The sequence below is a fragment of the Sinocyclocheilus rhinocerous genome, unplaced genomic scaffold (assembly GCF_001515625.1).
Source record: "Sinocyclocheilus rhinocerous isolate Xijiao unplaced genomic scaffold, SAMN03320098_v1.1 scaffold2670, whole genome shotgun sequence".
NCBI lineage: Eukaryota > Metazoa > Chordata > Actinopteri > Cypriniformes > Cyprinidae > Sinocyclocheilus > Sinocyclocheilus rhinocerous.
This window is the reverse complement of record NW_015647012.1, coordinates 26,611-32,025: the sequence shown is the minus strand read 5'-3', so window position 1 is coordinate 32,025 and position 5,415 is coordinate 26,611. Positions and strand designations below refer to the sequence as shown.

The window sequence follows — 5,415 nt, the reverse complement described above, 5'->3', positions numbered from 1 at the left end:
TCAGCGTAATCACTAATTGGTTCTTTAATATCAGTCAATAAATTCCATTTAAGAATAATTACTGATGCTAATAATTACTGAACTAAAATAATAATAATTAATAACGCATCATTTTATAATAAATTGTGTCAAAAGAGAGCTAATTAAAAATATAAATATTCAACATACACAGTAAAATAACAATTTGTTGAGTCAACTTAAAAAACTGTTATGCCGCTGCCTTAAAAAAATTTGTTATCTTAATTTTTTTCGGTGCGATGCAATTGTTTCAACATGCGTTTTTGAGCTGAAACAACAGTGATCTTTTCAAAAATAGTTATGAGTTGAAATGGCAAAACCCTCAAAATATTTTTTTACAGAATACATATTTTGCATATGAATAATTATTTAGTAATTTCGCGGCTCATGCTTGCCTCGATTTCTGAAAAACCTGTTTAATAACCAAGGGGCAATATTTGACAAACAATTTTTCAGTTTCTTTCTCAATGCCCTTCTCGTAAACAGTGTTGGGAGTAACGCATTACAAAAGTAACAATATTACAGTATATTACTTTTTGCTGTAACGCAGTAATATAACGCATTACTAATCAAATGTGGGTAATATTATTACTCGTTACAATCTCAGTAACGCAAGTTACAACAACATATTTTAACTCAAAATTAAGTGGTGAATTTACTAACACCGCAAAACGGCACCAGAGAAAAAATTCCGCGGGTAAAATAGTTCGTCTATTTCCTGTTGCTGGAATTAGATGGTTGAGATGACTGCAGAGACGGATTCTACATTTGTGAGATGGACACACTCCTGTTATGTTCAGTTCATCGGAGAAAAGGATAAGAATGCATAGTCAGGTGCAATATGTGCAACACCAAACTCTCAACATGGAGAAATAGCACGAGTAAAACCTGGAAACACCTAGACTGGTGCCACTAACACTAAGCTATCGAAGAGAGAGCTGCGGGGTCGGAGAAGAGAAAAAGACGGCGGACGAGCAACAAAAATTAAGTTTAACTAAAAATAAAATCTGTTTTTATTAAATCATAGTGTATATATAAAATGAATGAATATGCAAAATATTTGACTTAAATAGCCTAATTAACAGATTAACAAAACGAAAGGAAAAGACTGAGAGATATAGGCTATGCTGCTGAGTTTGGTTCATCTGCTATTTGTGTGGCGCGGCGCTCTACGAAAGTCCAGGGAAAGGAAACCGAGATGACAGAAATAAAGTAAACACATTGCAGTTTCAAATGATCTGTATGACCAAAAATAACAGAGTATTTTTTTGTTGTTTGTTTCCGCTGTTCGATCGCGCCGGCGCCTCACGCACACACATACAGCATTGCAAACGTTGCAGCCTGTTCATTATCAGAATAAAATACAGTCAACCAAACATATAGATACACTGGTTAATTTAAATAGTGCGTAGCCTACTGCGTAGTACAATCCGTGTCGATCAGCCTGAGCTCGGGCCAAACACACATTTGCTCATGTGACGAGGATGTTTTTTAAGTGCGTTAAGTAAGCTTGGATTACATAAAGCATTCAAATACATCGCAAATATGGACACATTTAATGGATTAATGCCGAATGAGAGAGGTAGGCTGCGCGAGAACGCCGTTTGCTTTCAGTTTCGCATTGAATTAGCCTAATTCATTTTGGCTTGTTTAGCAACTTATATTTTTCATTCTTGTTTTCTTCTGAAACCGTTCAAAATAGCCTATAGGCTAGGTATTGTGTTTATTGTTTGTACATGATAATATTTCGCTTTATTTACCAGTGTTATTTATGAATGTAATAATGCGATTTGTGCTTACTATATTTTTTTTAACTAAACTACAACGTAACATTAATGTAGACCTACATACCGGTATCTAAATATAATTTCATATATTTTATGCTATATAGACCTACCACATTACACTCCACTGAATGTAGTATGAACAGCAATAAACTACATTTTGGCATTTTACAATACTTATGTGGATATTTTGGATGAAAGTAACTCAAAAGTAACTCAAAAGTAGTGTAACGCATTACAATTCAGAGACAGTAATATTGTAATGTAACTAATTACTTTCAAAAGACAGTAACTAGTAATATACAATGTATTACATTTTGGAAGTGCCCAACACTGCTCGTAAGACAATAGCTATATAAACGAATTTAAGCAACTATTAGTATGAGCTAAGCAAACAGTCACGGGAAATACATAAGTATGGACAATATAATACGATTCATCCCAGTGAATCACGTTCAACTTTACCAAAACACCCCAAAATGTAATTGCGTGGTTCGGCATCGTCCGCTTTGAATGAACGTTATTCAGATTTCGCTTTCTCACAAATCTCAGAAGCAACAAATAGGACACGGAAAGGATCAACATGGGCAGAACAAAAGCAACCAGGATTTTTTGCAAATGATAAAAGGCCAGCCAGTAATGTCCGACAGGAAACTTAAGCAGAGCTTCTCTCCAGCCACGTTGGTCACAGTGGAGAAAATAGACGTTGGCGCGGTGGCGACGGTAGCAACGACCCACAAAAATGCGCAAACCCATTTGACAGAGCATGATGTTGGGGCACGGACCCTGTTCTTGGTGGCTGAAGCCACGGAGCAGTATTGATGCTCATAGCAGTGAGGAAGAAGACGCTGGCGTACATGTTCATCACAGTGACCGACAGTATGATCTTGCACATGGCGTGTCCAAACGGCCAGCTGAAATCCAGAGCGGTATCCACCACCCAAAACGGCAACGTCAGGACGAACTGGAGGTCTGTGACAGCTAAGTTAATGATGAAAACATTAATGGCGGTGGTCTGCTTGGAGTGTTTCACTCTCATGATGATAAGTACGAGCGAATTCCCAGCAAAGCCTATTGCTCACACAAGAATGTACACAACGGAGATCATGATCCTCAAGACCGGGCTCCTGTCTGCGGTCACATCAATGTCCCCCAGATTTCCAAATGTGACATGACCCTGAGGTGTTCGGTAAACACCCTGCTGCTGCTGTTGAAAGGGTCACCTATGGCGCGCACTCCATGCCAAAATCAAACGTCCGAACGACCGACCGATCGAACGACAAACCGAACGTCTATCCGAACATCTTGTACTTTGAGCGTCTTATGGCGCGGGTGACCCACGTGACGACCTGACGCGACGTCAGCGTCTTGAAATTAGCTGTTTTTTAAACATGTAAAGAGACATGCTGCTGTGTAAAGGCTATAAAATGGACTTTACAGGCAATACATATAGATATTGTTCACCTAAAACAACACTAAAAAATTTTTTTTCTGAATCCTGTGCTTGAGTATGTTTTACTATTAAAGAGCAGACATACTGTTACGGGGCTGAGGAGACATGAGACGTGCGGATCCATGTGCAAGCTTTAATTAAAGCAGAGAGGTCAGAAACACAGGCAGGGTCGAAACAATGGCAAACAGGTATATGGCGGACAAGACACAAGAATAGTCCTAGGGCTAGCAAAGGTCAACGAACGGCGAACAGAATCAAAAGGGCGAGACTAAAGGGATAAATCCAGGAAAACAGGCAAAGATCAGAAACCGAGAAAACAGACAAGGCAAGACTAGGCTAGGATAGATGTTTAATGGGGTTATAAAATATAAACATGTTCAGTTTTCATAGGAGCCGATTTGTGCGTAAAACCTTGATTGAAATAAAGAACATCACTTTTGTTTGCATTTACAGAGATGTCTATTGATCAAAGATGAATACATCCTCCTGAGACCCAGACTGATGTCTGATCTACTGTAGAGTAGACATACACACTATATATATACACAGTTGAAGTCAAAAGTTTACATACACCTTGCAGAATCTGCTAAATGTTCATTATTTTACCAAAATAATAGGGATCATACAAAATGCTTGTTGTTTATATATATATATATATTTATATATATATATATAGACCACAATTGCTACATTTGTAAGGAAGGCTATCTTACAATCTTAGGGTATCATGAAGTAGATATCATAGGCTATATGTCTGATATAAATGTCAATGTATCTGATATAAATGGTCAGCATATTTTATGTAATATATTTTATTTTTATATTTAGGCAGAAACAAAGCAGATAGGATAACTCTTGAATGGATTAGCAGTCTGAATGAATCGTTTGAACAAATGACTCAAATGTTCACTCATTAACACAGTCACTTGCTGCCACTTACTGGCGGTTTACTCTTTACTTTTAAAATTTAATTTATTCCTGTGATTCAAAGCTGAATTTTCAGCGTCATTACTCCAGTCTTCCGTGAAATCACTCTAATATGCTGATTTGCTGCTCAAGAAACATTTCTGATTATCAATATAGGAAACAGTTGTGCTTCTTCATTATTTTTATGGAAACCATAACCATATTAAAATTCAAAATACCATTAAAACACACACACACACACACACACACACGTCAACAAGGACTAATTAAATTGATCAAAAGTGCCAGCATGCAGGAAATGGTTGAGTATTCTTTTATGTATAAAATATCTTTATTGTAATGCTTGTAATGTCCATTTATAGTCTTTACACAGCAGCTTGGCTCCTTAAATGTTTAAAAACCAGCTAATTTCAAGACGCTGACGTCACGTCTGGTCGTCACGTGGGTCATCTGCAGCGTAAGACGCACAAAGCTCAAGACGTTCGGATAGACGTTTGGTTTGACGTTCGGTCGGTCGTTCGAACGTTTTATTTTGGCATGGAGTGCGCGCCATAGTCACCCATGGTTAAGCATCCAATAGCGCGTTCCACCTGCGACCTGCGCGCGCGGTGCGCTCAGGTTGTGTTGAAGAGGTTTTCTCAGCGGTTTGCCCACCAGTCGTGCGCATCTGCTAATATATACAGAGGTACACGCGCCTTGGTATTACCCGCCCTTGCAGGGCAAAGATTGGCTGAAGAGTTTTTACATGTCTGACAGCTGGTGGGAATTGTGGGGGTTTAAACCCTTGGGAACAGGGACGTCCAGAAAGTTCATCAGGGGCAGGGACTCAAATGTAAAATAGGGGCAATGTAAAAAAAAATATATATATATATATTTATAAAGCACTTTAAAACAACCGAATTGGACCAAAATGCTGTATAGAAAAGTAAATACATAAAATAAAAAAACATAAAATACATAACTCATACAAAGCATAAAATACAAATAAAACATCACAATAAAATAAACAAAATGTCAACATCAGGTGTCAAAGGCCAAGGAGAAAAGATGGGTTTTAATAGGTCAAAAGTTTGGATACATTACTATTTTATAGGTCAAAAGTTTGGATACATTACTATTTTAAGTTTTAGCAAGAAGTCACTTATGGTCATCAAGCCTGCATTTATTTGATCAAAATTTTAATATAGGGGAGAGTGGGGTGAGTTGAACTAGTTTTTAGCAAGCACATGACAG

General features: G+C 37.7%; 1 pseudogene; it reads right to left on the bottom strand.

The window, feature by feature from the left end:
• Nucleotides 1-2,167: 2,167 nt before the first annotated feature.
• On the bottom strand, nt 2,168-4,745 carry LOC107708207 (relaxin-3 receptor 1-like; annotated as a pseudogene).
• Between the last annotated feature and the right edge of the window lie 670 nt (nt 4,746-5,415).